Genomic DNA, 14,540 nt, shown 5'->3' with positions numbered 1-14,540 from the left:
CAATACTCAAGAATCTCTTGTAGTCTACTAACCCTAGAAAGCCTTCTAACACATGAACACCTTGATTCTTGCCTTTTGATCTTTGTTTTCTCTTGGATTGGAGTGGAATATGCTTGGAGAAGGGTTTTGAGCTCTCAAGACTTCTGGAAAATGAAAAATGAAATAAATGAACAAAGACCATTTATTTATACAAAAGTTAAAAAATTAGCCCGATGGACTTATACAGACCACTTATACGGTCCGTATAAGTGGACCGTATAACACCACCAAGAAAGTGACCCTTTATGTTGAGGTTAGGTTATACGGACCCTCCTTATACGGACCAGATAAAGTTATACAGACCGTATAAGTGGTCATATAACTCCCAGTTATGTGGAACTTTCTCTCGTTAATTCGTTTGACTTCCAATCCTCGTGGAACCTTCTTGGAACTTACATAATACTTAATTAACCATACAATAGGACCTATAGCAGCCCATCAAGATATTCTAAATAAACATTAGCTCAATTATAGCGAAAACCTTTCCGAACTCGACTTATATTTCACTTCCTTCAACAAACTAAAGCTCACATATTCGTACAACTTCAAAATCTTATGGTATGCACCTTAAGCTATATAATACCTTCCTTAATCTCGTAAGGGTTTCATAATCACCTTATGCTCATGTTAGCCTACTCACAAGGCAACAAAATCAGAAATTTTCGAGGTGTAACATTCTTCCCCCTTTTTGAACATTCGTCCTTGAATGTTAGGTTCTTGAGAATTTTATAAAATTTTCGCCAGAGTTTCCCCTATAATATGGCACTACCATCCTGCAACAGCAATCCAAAATACATCGCCTCACAGGGCCGCAACAACAAAATCAATAACCATGGCCACACACGACCAGGAAAGCATCAAGGAAAGCACTACATACCTGAGGATGATGGCGTCTCTGCCTGAGTCTCCTCTGGGAGTGAAAATAAATGCGGGTACCTGAACTTCATGTCTTCTTCGGCTTCCTAAGTCATTTCCTCTCTATTATTATTTCTCCATAAAACTTTTACTGAAGCTACCTCTTTGGTTCTGAGCTTCCGTACTTGCCTATCTAAAATGGCGATGGGGACTTCTTCATAAGATAATTGTTTAGTAACTTGGAAATCATCTATTGGTACAATTCTAGAAGGATCTCCAATGCACTTACGAAGCATCAATACATGGAAAACTGGGTGAACTGACTCCAAATGATGAGGTAGATCTAATTCGTAAGCCACTTGGCCTACCTTGCGTACAATCTCATAAAATCTAATGTACCGAGGGCTAAGCTTTCCCTTCTTGCCAAATCTCATGACGCCCTTCATTGGCGACACCTTAAAAAATACCCAGTCTTTCACTTGGAACTCCAAGTCTTTTCGACAATTATCTGCATAGGATTTCTGACGACTCTGAGCTGTTAATAATCGATCCTGTATAAGCTTGACTTTCTCTATAGCTTGCTGGACCAAGTCTGGCCCTATTAATTTGGTCTCTCCTACTTCGAACCACCCAATTGGGGATCTACACTTTCGCCCATATCAAGCCTCATACGGGGCCATTTGGATGCTAGAATGATAACTATTGTTATAAGCAAATTCAATAAGCGGTAAATGATCATCCCAATTACCTCCAAAATCCAATATGCATTCCCGTAGCATATCCTCAAGAGTCTGAATGGTACGTTCAGCTTGCCCATGCGTCTATGGGTGAAATGTCGTGCTAAGGCTCACCTGAGTCCCCAAACCTTCTTGGAAAGTTTTCTAAAAATTGGCTGTAAATTGAGTCCCTCTATCGGAGATAATAGATACTGGAACATCATGAAGTCGCACTATCTCTTTAACATAAAGCTTTGCATAATATTTTGCTACATGTGTAGTTCTGACTGGTAAGAAATACGCTGACTTCGTGAGTCTATCCACAATCACCCATATAGAATCATACTTACGTCGAGAATGGGGTAAGCTTGTAATAAAGTCCATATTAATTACTTCCCATTTCCATGTTGGGATTTCTATAGATTGCAACAATCCACCTAGCTTTTGGTGCTCAATCTTCACTTGCTGACAATTAGGACATTGGGCCACGAACTCTGCTATATCTTTCTTCATCCCATTCCACCAATATATAGATTTAAGAATATGATACATCTTCGTTGCTCCGGGGTGAACGAAATAATGGGAACAATGGGCTTCTTTCAGAATTTGGTGGCGTAATCCTGCAACATCAGGAACACATAACCTGCCTCGGCATCGGAGAACTCCATCTCCAGAAATCTCAAATGATGACTTCTCCTTCTGAAGGAATGTATTTTTGTAATAAATCAGCATGGGATCTTCGTATTGACATTCTTTCACTTCAACTACTAGCGACGAGACCGCTGAATTCTGAATAATAGCTCCCATACTGCTTGAGTCCACTACTCGGATTCCTAGGCTAGCTAATTGCTAGAGCTCACGAGCTATCTCTCTTTTCTCTGGCTGAACATCGCATAAACGTCCCATGGATCTACGGCTAAGAGCATCAGCCTCAACATTGTCTTTCCCAGGATGATATAGGATGTTAACATCATAATCTTTCAAAAATTCCAACCATCACTGTTGCCGCAAATTCAGTTCTTTCTGCTTGAAGATATACTGAAGGCTCTTATGATCTGTATAAATATCAACGTAGACGCCATACAAATAATGTCTCCACATCTTCAATGCATGAATTACTGCAGCTAATTCAAGATCGTGGGTCGGATAATTTTTCTCATGTTTCCGTAACTGCCTTGAAGCATACGCAATCACCTTACCATGTTGCATTAACACACAGCCTAACCCAATGCCTGAAGCATCACAATTGACAACATAACCTTCCGATCCCTCTGGAAGTGTCAGGACTGTGGCAGAAGTTAATCTATCCTTTAGCTCTTGGAAACTACGTTCACAAGCATCTGTCCATTGAAACTTAGCTGATTTCTGGGTCAGCTTCGTGAGTGGTGCAGAGATAGAAGAAAAACCTTCTACAAACCTCCTGTAGTAACCTGCTAAGCCCAGAAAACTACGAACCTCCGTACGAGTTGTAGGCCTTGGCCAAGTCTTCACGGCCTCAATCTTTTGGGTATCTACTCGGATGCCATTGACTGAAATGATATGCCCCAAAAAGGTCATCGAATTTAACCAAAATTCACACTTCGAAAATTTGGCAAATAACTCTCGAGTTTGAAGAACTCTAAGAACGGTACGAAAATTGTTATACCCCGTATTTTTATACGACGAATTATTCGCAAACAAATCGACTCAAGTTAAAGGCGGAATTATTTTCGGACATGAAATAGGAACCTTTAATTTTCAATTATTACAGATTGTTTATAAATTCTATTTAGTGTAGAAATATTATTGGAAATTAGGGACTAATTAATTGTGATTAGATTATTAAGTAAGGATTAATGATTTATTAAAATTAATTAATTTGATTATTAGGAGTGGGCCCCACCCAATTTATTAAAAAAAGAAAAAAATTATAAAACAAAACATGGTGAGTTACAAGGAGAGGGGAACGTGTCAACTTAAAGGGAACCATATATAAATGGTTGATTAGTGAATCAACAAACATTTTCATCTCATTTCTAAGAATTGAAAGTTAGACAAAAAAAAAAAAAAAAAAAAACTCCCATGGTTGCTCTCGGCCAGCCATGGTGATTGAGAAAAATGTTTTGTTGTTATTTTGGTTAAGTTTTAAGTGCATTACAATGTCACACCCCAATCCCGCCAGGGTGTGATGGGCACCCGACCCCATATTCGGAGCCGAGCGAACCCGCTGACTCTTATTACATACTTAATCTTTTTAGATTCTAACATCAATAAGAAATGAAAAGCATAGTTAAGCCTTCAGAATCTTTCTTTCGTTGTTCTCAAATCAAACAAAATTTGTAATCATATGGGATTTATCACATAACATAACCCAGAATGACACGTCGACTGATGGGGCCGCTTACAAACTGACATTCTATACCCACGACTACGGAGGCTGCCCCTACTTTGTAAAAGAAATAACCAAGTGCACCATATGTTTCCATTAAAGTGTAGTAGCACAGATAAAGGGACAATAGGCAGATGTAATGTTCCAGCATTCAAGAACAAGAATAATTAAAATAGCCAAAAACTTACTTGATTAAGAACAATGCAAATGAATAAATAAGCACAACAAGAGTTTCAATCTTAATTGTCACCAAGAGATTTCCATCAACAAGGATTAACAAGAAGAGAGAACATTTTTTTGTAGGAACCCTAGCCTCCAACTTGTGGGAGCTGCCAAAGATGTCTAATATTTTGCCCTAATTTTCTATTTATATGAACTGGAATGGAAGAAATCGTCAAAATCCAAGTTCTGGTCGAAATTTCCGAAAATCCTTCAACGCGATCGCGCCATGTGTCTACGCGATCGCGTGGATGACGTCAGCTCCCCTGCTCCCTTAATCGCGATCGCGTGTCGAGCCTGCGCGATCGCGTGTCATTAACAACGCGCGTGGGCGCAGTCGCGTTACATTCCAGCGCAAACGCGTGGAGTGCAATTCCCGCGTGGGCGCGATCGCGTAGAGTATTTTTCCACGGTATTTTTCCAGAACTTCCAGTTATTTCCAGTTTTGCAACTTTTTTGCTTTTTTTCCACACTTAGGCTCTAGGGACCTCGTATTACCTGAAACATGACAAAAACTACGTAAAATGACATAGACTTGCTTAAAAACAAGTAAAACATATAGTTAAAAAGCATCGATTGTGGTGTAAAATCACGCCACATCACTTATTACCGAATACTTATGTCAAATTACTTTTATCAAAATATTTCTATCAAAGTACTTATATCTCTTTTACTCAATCAGGATACATATTCCAAATTACTTGTAGCATAATCTCTCATATCAGAACACTTATACCAAATGCTCTCATCAGGATATTTATATCAGAATGTTCATAGTAGAATACTTATAATAGAACACTTACATCAGAAATTTTGTCTCAGAATGCTTATGTCGAATACTTATTTCAGAAGACTTATATCATAATACTTTATCCGGATACTTATATCAAAATACTTACATCAGATTACTTATATCAAAATATTTGTATCGGAATACTTTTATCAAAATGCTTGTATCAAAACTCACATCAAAATACTTATATCAAGGGGTGAGCAAAAATCATAAACTCGTATCAAGAACTGAGTTAGAAACATAGTCAGACTCAGAATCATAGAACAGAGTTACCCCAAAGCAGCATATCACATCATACCTTAATTGGCTCTAGGACATGCCAAAAGAAAGAAAGGATAAGCCTTACATACCTGTGCCGCGACCAACTAGTTACGCTTGTTCATCCAACTTGTCAATCTACATTCAAAAGTATTCATCCATTCATTAGATTCGTTGTCACATACTTGCCTTAACCTTTCAAACACGTTTACTTATGTTCTGCCGGAATTTCGGCAGCATCTCCCCTGTAAATGTACCAACCCCGAGAATATGGCTCGGCCCAATTCAACAACAACCCAACCAGCAACCAAGCTATAGCATCAATAATCAATTCAAGAATACATTTTAACATTGATGACTCCTACACAATTCAACATCATAACCTTATATTTAATTCAACTACTTACATTCAAACCAACATCAACGTTCATACATTCAATTACGAATCCGAACCCATTCAAAACGATATTCAAAACCCTTTAAACAGTTCACACAATATTTCAAACAACCCAACCAACACTCCAACTTACCCGAATTCGTCCCCAAACCCGAGAACAACACTAAACACATTCTTTCCTTCCAAATTCACACATTACGTCACAATACATACATTTACAACTTCATTTCATAAATTCAAGAAACCACATCAAGACTACATTACAGTCATATTAGCCTCCAAATCAGCCCACACAATTATAATCTTAACTTGGATTATTAAAACTTCATTTTCCATCATGGAACTCACAACGATGACAACCAAAATACTAACGACGATTTATTCATTCTCAACTACACAAAAGGGGGACCATACGGCCAACACCATACCCACACACTACATGCACAATTCCATGCATTTCCATCATTTTCCATGCATTCTAACCATCAACATACTACATAAAATTGACATAATCTTTTCAAATAACACCACATACACGGCTACATAATACACACGGCCACAACTTCAACATAGGTAATTCCATGTATTTCATTCATTTCTTCACATGACAACATGCTCAAAACATCCATAATATATGCAAAGAAGATTGGACCTTACCCTTTTTCTCCACTTCCTCTTCTCGGCTAGAACTTTATTTTTGCGAAACAAATACTTCTCTTGTTCCAACGACTACTCCACCTCGACAAGGGCCTTCCAATTAGTGGGAAAACATGAAAATAATAATTTTTCCATGGTCAAGGGTGAGTGGCAAGTTCGGCCAGCCCCTCCATGGCCGAACCCCCATGGTTTCTCTTCCCTCTTTAATTTTTTTTTCTTTCTTTCTTTCCACTCTCTTATGAAGATTATGACCACATATATATATATATAGTTCTATAGGTCATGTGAGGGGCACATGTTTCCCCCTCTCTAGATTTTTCTTTTCTTTTTCTTCTTCTTTTATTTTCTAGATTTTTCTTCAAATTTCAAAAGATGACTTAATTCTTTTTCTTTTCTCCTTTTGTTTTTCGGCCACATGAGCTCTTTCAAGAGATCTCTTGAACATTTGTGAAATGACCATTTTGCCCCTAGCCTTTTCCAATTTTTCCATGGGCCATTTTGCAAATTTTCCTTTTTCGCCCTTGACCTTATCAACATTTCCATACTAATAATAATCATAAATAATATTTTCAACAACTTGTATATTAAAATAATTTTTGAAACATAGTCTCGTTCTTAACTTCTCTCCATTGCCTTGAATTTTCCGAACGTACGAAGTACGGGCTATAACATTTCCCATCAACAAAGGCTTCGTACCGGTTAAATTAAAAACCAGGCAGTTTAAGCCAGATTTTAGTATCCGAATCAAGGATGAATTAGAAAACAGATTAAGTTTGGGGTGGTAGAAGTAACTTCGTACCCAACATGGTTGGCCAACACTGCGCCAGTACCAAAGAAAGACAGAAAGATACGAATCTGCGTGGACTATCACGACTTTAACAAAGTGTTACACCTCGAAAAATTTTCCGTTGATGCACAGTGAATAGACTAACAAAGAGAACAGAATATACTGTATTTCAATGAGTGAGGAATGACATTTGATGACCCTAATTAAGATTTCAAGGGCATTTGAGATAAGAGAAGAAAGTTTGCCAAGAGAAGGCAAGGCATACGATAGGTATCGAAAAGGAATTACGAGCGGCCAGTTTATCGATGATTTAATGATGCTTTGGAGAAGAGTTATAATGTCCCTTAGATTGTTAATGAGGTGATAAACAAGTGTCAAGAAGGTTCCATAAGAATTGGAGATCAAACCAAGTGATAAGAACAAGATCAGTGAAAAGATGAGTTATACGGTCGATTATACGGTCCGCATAATGAACCGCAGAATTGTCACAGTTAAGTCCCTCACTAGTGAGATTATACGGTCCCTTATACGGACCGTATAAAGTTATACGGCCCGTATAAAGTTATACGGCCCGTATAATGTGTCGTATAATGGTCACAGAGGCAAGATATTGGAGAGGTGATTTTACGGTCACTTATACGGACCGTATAAAATTATACGGCTCGTATAAAGTGTCGTCAAATGGTCACAGAATCAAGAATTAAAGGGGCGATTTCACGGTAACTTATACGGACCGTATAAGTTTATACGGACCGTATGAGTGTCCGTATAATTTCCCGACGGATCAGATTTGTGCATTAATAAGGGACCAAGTCTTATTTCATTTCATTTCCCTTTCACACCCCTTCTCTCTAAAATATCTCTCTACACTTCTCCCACAAGAATTGAAGAGATATTAGTGATCAAATACATCAAACTAAGTGAATCAAGTGTGAGAAACCCATTAAAGGTCATGCAAGGCATGGAATCCAAGTGAAGGTGAAACTAGGGTTTTGCTCAAGTGAAGTGTTTCCACCCAAAGCTTATTCCTACAACATTTAAGGTAATATTTATGGTATTTCCATGTTGTTTAAGGTATTTGAAAGTTGAAACACTTGGATTGTAGAAGGATATAGAAAAATGGGTCATGAATGTGGGAATAGTGTCTTTTTGAGTAATAGCTTGAATTGAGTCATGATTCTTGATGTGTTGTGATATGGTTATGTTATAAATGATGTTAAGAACATGGTATAGACATTGTATATGAATGAATGTAATCGTGTGCTATGACCATGGATATGGATGATTGGAAGCGAATTGAGAAATATGGATAATGTGGATGAATAAGGACTATTGTTATGATATTGCGAATGTACTATTGACGTTTGGGAGTTGATATATGATATGGAGGAAGTTGTATAAACAAAGGAGATGCTATCCAATTTTCTCTAGCTTTAGTCATATATGCTAGCTATCGATTTTTCGAATGATAGTGTAACTCTAATGAAGGTAGAAACGTGAGCATTGAAGGAGAACGTGTAAGTGATAGAATAGTTGAACGGAAAGGTATGTATGGCTAACCCTTCTTTCATAAGGCATGGTTCTTTGGCCAAATATCTAATCTTCTATAAGCCTATTATGTCCTCCAAATGATGCCATCTTCAAAAGCCATTAAGCTCATGATTCTTGATATATTACGATTGTACTAAATTCCTCCTATGACGAACAATCCTATAAGGATAGATGTAATGATGACGACGATAATGGTAATGACGATAATGATGACGATGATAATAGTAATGATGCTAAAGATGCCTATGAGCTTTTACGTATATGTGCCTATGTATGGCTATTATGGAACCCCTAGCTTACATGGCCGGGTAGAATATATATATATACGACGATGCGCGCGCACCACTGCAGTTGGAACGGATAACCTTGAAGCCTTAGTAGGGCCAGGTATGTGTAACACTGAGCCTTGGTTGGCCAGGTATGTATGGTAACCGAACCTAGCCATGGTTGGGTACGCGAAACACTGAACCTTCGTGGTCGGGTATGCTACGTAAATGCTATGTATATGATATGGATATGTATATGATATAGATATGAGTATGAATACGAATATGATACGAATATGAATAAGAATATGTATATGAATACGACTATGGATGCAAAATGTAAATGAGTACGGATATGAGTACGGATACGGATGTATGTACACAATCTCGCATTAGAAATGGAAAGTCCCTATGAAAAGCAAGTAAGTGCTTGTGACGATGATACTACTATCTCCTATCTCATGCTATTTCTTATGTTGCTTACTATGCTTCTATAATGATATTGATCATGCTTTACATACTCAGTACATTCTTCGTACTAACGTCCTTTTGTTTGTGGACGTTGCATCATGCCCGTAGGTGGCCAGGGAGACAAACTTGATCCATAGCTATATTTCTCAGGGACTGCATAGCGGAGCTCCATTCATTCGGAGCTATAGCTTTTAGGTATTGATTCTTTTGTGTACATAATTATGGGCATAGCGGGGTCCTGTCCCGCCTATATGATATTACATACTCTCCTTAGAGGCTCGTAGACATGTGTATATGGTTAGATGTATTTGGCCTTGTCGGCCCATAATTTGGATGTCGTTTTGTTAGCCTCGTAGGCTTGTGTATTTTGCTATGAGAATTCCTATTAATGGTGATATGTATATATGAATGGTTGCCTAATAGAAAAGTATGATTTAGTATGTGGCTCACCTAGATGTAAATGTAAAAGTATGATAAGTGGTGCCCGGGTGGGATAGCACTGGGTGCCCGTCGCGGCCCTCCGGTTGGGTCGTGACAAAAGTGGTATCAGAGCAGTTCTGTCCTAGGGTGTGTCTACGAGCTGTGTCCAGTAGAGTCTTAGGTATGGGTGTGTTGCGCGCCACACTTATAAACAAGAGGTTGCGGGCATTTTAGGAATGAATGACCTTATTTCTTCATAAGATCGTGCGATAGAGCTATGACTAAGAACTTCTTTTTCCTTAACCATGTGTTATGTATTTCAGAGATGCCTGTAAAGAGAAAGGCTACGGCAGCCCAAAAGGGCAAGACAATGGCAGAAAAGCAGGCTGAAAGAACACCGCCAATAGTTGTAGAAGAAAGTGAGTCCCAGAATGTGGCGCAATCTCAGTCCCCCCAGTCAGTGCCTCTTTTTGAGGAGCGTGAGGGAGCCTCAGCCTCAGCCCCAGATCCAGCACCTCCGACCCCTCCACCAGATGCTTCAGGACAAGATGTAACAAAGGCCATTCATTTGCTTACTCAATTAGTGGCTGCCCAGACTCAGCGGCAAAGTACAGGGCAAGGTGATAGTGCTGTTAGTGCAAGGGCCCGTGATTTCATTAGCTTGAACCCTCCGGAATTCTTTGGATCAAAGCCGGATGAGGACCCTCAGAATTTTATTGATGGGATGTTGAGGACGCTTCGATTGATACATGCTTCGGACACTGAATCGGTGGAGTTAGCGTCCTATATATTGAGGGATGTCGCGATCCGTTGGTTGACGGTTTGGATGGCTTCACGGGGAGCCAATGCGCCTCCTCCGGTATGGCAAGAATTTGTAGATGTTTTCCTCTGACATTATTTGCCTCCAGAGGTTCTGCGAGCTAGAGCTGATAAGTTCTTGAAATTGAGGCAAGGAAGCATGAGTGCTTTAGAGTATAGTCTCCGCTTCAATTCTTTGGCTAGGTATGCTTCGGCCATGGTAGCGGATATGGGTGACCGAGTGCACCGATTTGTGAAAGGCTTATGGCCACATTTGATGGATAGGTGCTTGACTGTGTCCCTCCAGGACAATATGGATATTTCACGCATTCAAGTCCATGCTCAAAACTTAGAAGAGAGCCTACAGCAGTAAAGGAGTGAGCGTGAGCATGATGGGGACATAGCAAGAGGGCTAGATCTTTGGGTCCGATGAGTGAGTATAGAGGCGGGCACAGGCAGCAGTTCTCGAGTCATTCAGTCCATTCTATAACTAGTGCGCCTCCACGGTTTTCAGGCCAGAGATTCAATAGATCTACTCGTTCCGGGCCGAGTCAGAGTTTTTCGGGATCTCAGTTTAGAGGTGATTCGGGTCAGGCGGGGCCACCTGTACCACGATGTTCACAGTGTGGAAAGCTACATTGGGGTCAGTGCCGATTGGGTTCAGAGGCTTGCTATTCTTGTGGTCGGCCAGGCCATATTATGCGTGATTGCCCCTCAGTTGGTCCCAGCCTTCAGGGTCGGTAGCCGGATCTTCATCATCAGTACGCCCTATGGGGCCAGGTTCTCATGCGCCAGTCGGCCATGGTAGAGGCAGAGGGAGAGTCCCCAGTTCTACCGGTCCTCAGCACTGTGTTTATGCTTTGGCTAGACGCCAAGATCTTGAGTCTTCTCCTGATGTGGTCACGGGTATATTATCGGTATTTTCTCATGATGTATATGCTTTGATAGATCCGGGCTCCACATTGTCATATGTCAATCCGTATATTGCGGGTCGGTTTAGAGTCAAACCGAAGTCGATCAAACCTTTTGAGGTGTCTACACCCGTTGGTGAATCGGTAATAGTTAGTCAAGTATATAGAAACTGCATAGTTGTGATTTGTGACCGTCATACTATGATTGACTTGCATGAGTTAAAAATGGTAGATTTTGATGTTATTATGGGCATGGATTGGTTGGCTTCTTGCTATGCCAATGTTGATTGTAGAATGAAAATGGTTCGTTTCCAATTTCCGGGAGAACCAGTTTTAGAATGGAAAGGGGATATTGCGTCACCAAAAGGTAGGTTTATTTCCTATCTAAAGGCAAGGAAAATGATCACAAAAGGATGCATCTATCAGCTAGTGCGGGTTCAAGAGGTAGAAGCTGAACCGCCGACTCTTCAGTCAGTTCCTGTAGTAAATGAATTTCCAGATGTGTTCCCGGAAGAGCTTCCAGGCCTCCCTCCTGAGCGGGAGATTGATTTCGCTATCAATGTGTTGCCAGACACCAAGCCCATATCTATTCCTCCTTATAGAATGGCTCCTGCAGAATTGAAAGTGTTGAAGGAGCAATTGAAAGACTTGCTTGAGAAAGGCTTTATTAGGCCTAGTTCATCCCCGTGGGGAGCACCCGTATTGTTTGTCCGAAAGAAAGACGGTTCCTTGAGAATGTGCATTGACTATCGGCAACTGAATAAGGTGACGATTAAGAACAAATATCCTCTTCCGAGGATTGATGACTTGTTTGATCAATTACAAGGTGCCAAATGGTTTTCAAAGATAGATTTGAGGTCCGGGTATCATCAAGTGAGGGTTAGGGAGAAAGATATCCCTAAGACAGCTTTCAGAACAAGATATGGCCATTTTGAGTTCCGGGTAATGTCATTTGGGCTAACTAATTGTCACGACCCAGCCCCGTAGGCCATGACTAGTGTCCGAGCTGGACACTCGTATGCGTACCTCTTAGACATATTAAGACTGACACTATAGACAATGTGGAAACTTGCAAAAGAACTCCAAAGGTTCATAACGTCATCATATATATATATATATATATATATATATTCAGATAACCTGTCTCCTGAGGAGTCACAACTAATCAAAACATAATATGATACGCAAGCCGACGAGGCTGCCACTATATATCATTATAATACGCAAGCCGACAAGGCTGCCACTACATGTCAATATACTACGCAAGCCGACAAGGCTGCCACTACGTATCGATAACATATGCAAGCCGGCAAGGCTGCCACAACAAACAGAAACATCCACAACAACTATATAGACACAACTGATCATAATCTATATACAACCCACACACATGTCTACAGACCTCTAAAAGTACTAACAGTGAAATATGACGGGACAGGGCCCCGTCGTACCCCTGGACAAACATATATAAATACATCGGAAGATCTGTACCAAACGTTTAGGCTCCGAAACAACGGAGCTCTCCAAGATAGCTGACTGGAAATCCTAAGCTGGGGGATCACCGAATCGAGTGTCTGTACCTGCGGGCATGAAACGCAGCCCCCCCCCCCTCCCCGAAGAAAGGGGGTCAGTACGGAATATGTACTGAGTATATAAAGCATGGAATACAATAAAGAGGATCAGAACTGAAATAGAGATTACCAGAACTTCTAAAATATCAATACACTTGCCTTATGAAATGAAAATCATGAATATCAATATCGTATATCATATCCAGCCTATTATGGGACTCGGTGAATAAGGTCGCCACATACCATCCTTGGCGCCATAATCACATCATCACACCATCACATCATCACATCATATATATATATATATATATATATAACGTATCCCGGCCCTCTAGTGAGGGACTCGTGAACAATGCAAATAAACTGTGCACGAGAACGTATCCTGGCCCGGGACTCAGTGAAAGACATATTTAGGCGTGCACGAGCAGAGTAGTGAGCAACCATATGCAAACTAAATCATATCTGAGACTCAATAGAATAATCAAAATGAACCATCATTTGAAAATCAGGACAATAGTCATATCAAGTATCTTTCGAGTGTCACTAGGGAACATATCAAATAGAACTTCAGAAATCATAAATACGTATCAAAACATAATAAAGGAAGTTCTGGGAGTCAAGAACATTAGCCATCCTAGTGGCTCTAAGAATAGGGATTTTCTTTGGAACTATATACACGTCGTCTGATCGTTCCATAAATATCATGCCAAAAAGAAAGAAAGGATAACTTTACATACCTGCTAAAGGTTAATCGTAATCAAGTTCGCTTCGTCACCTCTTTAGACTATTTAATATGAAAGTAACGCTATTGTTAGTAAATTATACTTTCTAGCTTATAAATCTGTAACCAATCACTTATACGAATCATTTTCTAATTCATACTTTCTTGATTAGGATTTTCATTAGTTAAGAACTTAACAGAAATCGGGCAGCATTTCCCCTATATACTCGCCTAACCCGAACTTCCAATTAACCTCCTGTTATCACAGCAATACCAACAATGAAAGTAATAGAGATATGCATATAAAACCCTTACAATTCAGCCCATAAACAACTCAAACAATCCATCAACCCTTCTTAATCCTTTTCCAATCCAGATCATTAACATTTTAAGATTATACACCAAACAAACCAACATACGCTTTGTATACGATACGTTATACACTTCTTTCCTCCAAATTTAGAATCCACATCAACGAAAACACGACCACAACACGGACAACAATATATGAACATAAATCATACTTTTAATCCTTTCAACTCAACAATTCCATATAACAACTACAACTCCTAATATCAACAATTTCATGCAATTTCTTCCTTCCAATTTCATCCAATCCAATTTTAATCCTTGCATTACAACACCATTAATACAATTATACCACAAAATAAGAAAATCTCACCTTAATTTACTCGGTGGAATTTCTACACTTATTTTCTCCGATTTCACTATTTCTTCTTCC

The sequence above is a fragment of the Lycium barbarum genome, chromosome 11, assembly GCF_019175385.1.
Source record: "Lycium barbarum isolate Lr01 chromosome 11, ASM1917538v2, whole genome shotgun sequence".
NCBI lineage: Eukaryota > Viridiplantae > Streptophyta > Magnoliopsida > Solanales > Solanaceae > Lycium > Lycium barbarum.
Note: the sequence above shows the minus strand (reverse complement) of the source record.